Source organism: Crocodylus porosus, unplaced genomic scaffold (assembly GCF_001723895.1).
Source record: "Crocodylus porosus isolate Cpor-Errol unplaced genomic scaffold, CroPor_comp1, whole genome shotgun sequence".
NCBI lineage: Eukaryota > Metazoa > Chordata > Crocodylia > Crocodylidae > Crocodylus > Crocodylus porosus.
This window is the reverse complement of record NW_017728906.1, coordinates 194,059,520-194,061,683: the sequence shown is the minus strand read 5'-3', so window position 1 is coordinate 194,061,683 and position 2,164 is coordinate 194,059,520. Positions and strand designations below refer to the sequence as shown.

General features: G+C 45.2%; 1 long non-coding RNA gene across 1 annotated transcript in view; it reads right to left on the bottom strand.

The window, feature by feature from the left end:
- Positions 1-550: 550 nt before the first annotated feature.
- LOC109306816 overlaps positions 551-2,164 on the bottom strand; it is a 32,050-nt gene continuing 30,436 nt past the window's right edge. The window contains exon 3 of the long non-coding RNA XR_002100121.1: positions 551-1,393. This is a non-coding gene — a long non-coding RNA (uncharacterized LOC109306816). The remainder of the gene's footprint in view (positions 1,394-2,164) is intronic.

The following is a 2,164-nucleotide window of genomic DNA, read 5'->3' as shown; positions in this document are numbered from 1 at the left end:
AAGACACTCAACTGTGTTGACCAGTTACAGTGAAACATCAGAAAAGAAGCAGGAAACAGCAGTTTTCCCTCTCACACTAGCAAAGCTTCAAGCTGCAAGTGGCTACTTTGGGCTAGGGGAAGTGAGAGGAGGCCAATCAGGCAGGGGGTGCTATGTGTATGCACACACATGCGTGTGGAAGCCAGGCAGCAAGGAGAGCAGCCCCCTCTGGGTACATCTATGGGAGAGAGGGCAGATTGAGCCCCCCATGGTAAGGGAGGAAGGAAGCAGGGCAAGGCTGGGTCTGGGGTTGCTGCCCAGCTGGGTCACTGCATTGGGCCTGGGGCCAGGATGGGAATGTGGGTCCCATCTGGGGGGAGAAGGATGTAGTCACGGACAGCTTGTCTGGGGGGCAGCACAGGCGATGGCTCACTGCTGCTGCACACACTCCTGGGGAAGGAGGTTTGGGGGGACACATACCTCTGAGATTCGTGCATGGGGTGGGGGCCAATGCAGGCCCCGAGCTCACAGCTCGTATCCTCCATCCCTCGTGGGATCTGCTCCTGCCGTGTCACCCATGGGGGGAGGAAGCATTGATCTTGACTGCATCATTCTGGGGTCACAAAAAATTTCCAATATTTAAATGGGGTCATACTGAGGAAAAGGTTTGGGAAGCACTACGTTAGGGCATTTCTATGCTTTCTGGAATCAACTCAGTGCATAAAGAGAAACATTTAAGATAGACTCCAAGTACTATTTTTTTTTTTCCCTTGAGGTAACTAGTGGGTGTTTAATAAGGCCAATTCCAAAAGAAAAATGTCCACATTCTGTGTTTGAATAGCAGCATATGGGTAGGTTTCAGATACTGGAACAGATATTTGTTTTTTTAAAAATATCAATCAATATGGACATGGTGTACAATGTTCTTTTTTTCCCCCCCCTCTAAGAACAAAAAGAACTAGCTGGAATCATTTGGGAATTCAGTTTGCTTAAGTATCATTAAATGCCATCTTAGTCCAATCTCTCTGATAAATACTAAATATAGGAGCTAAAGAAACAGGAAGAAAAGTCTCCATAAGTTTCAAAGAGAACATGACGGAATGAATATGAAAGTTTCTCAAACATTTATTTTAAACTTACAAAAATATGAGAAGCAGTGAGGCTGCTCTGTCATGTTTTGCGACAACAGCCCTTTCCAAGTAAAATTCAAAGGGGACTTTCGAAGTGGAGTATGCTACAGGGCCTCCATTGGCTGGTCCTGGGCAGACAATGTGCTTGCTGATTTCCACAGGAGTTTGTAATTTGCAAGAGTAGGTGCTTTCCACAACTGGAACCATTCTACGTCGTAAGTAGCATTAAATTCAGGTGTAATTAAAAATGCTTAGCATTATGTAGGATTTCAGGTTTTTAGTCTCTGAAAGACAAATGACTTTAATAGGCACCTTCTCTAAGTACAGAATTTTATGTTCTACCCACCATGGGTAATTTATATGGCCTTCAGCACCATTGTCTTTGAGCACTCCACAAAACACCCGTGAACCTGGGAAATGCTATTATCTCCAATGTACAGATGGAGAATTCAGGCATAAACAGGAACACATTCAGTGCTAGAAAAAAAGACTTGAACTCAGGATTCCTAAATCCTAGATTAACACTATAACGACTGGACAGTCCACTTCTTTTGATGACAACACATCACCTTTTCCTTCCTTTTTCAGTTGCATTGTAAAAACAAGCAGCCCAACCCACCCAGTTACCCCAATCTGTGGATCTGACAACATGGGTACCCACCTGAAATTGGGAAGCCTCTATTGCCTTCACTCACAGGGTCTTTTCTAAAATTTAGATGTTGAATTCTTCATGGCAGCCGCAATGAGCTCATATTCCCCAAAAACATCAGTACAGTGCCTTATTCACCTACAGCGGGGAGATAATAGCTTTTTGTCTCGGTTTGGCCACTGGTACAAGTTAGACCTACCTCAGGGTTCCTAAATTCTGCCCAGTAGCACTGACGGAGGATACCAGGACATAGTTTCATAGTCAGTTGGCATGGAAGGGACCTGAGCAGATCATCAAGTCTGACCACCTGCCATGGCTGGAAGGAGTACTGGGGTCAAACAACCCCAGCAAGGTGTTTGTCTAGCCTTGTCTTAAAGACCCCCAGGGTAGGAGCCTACACCACTTC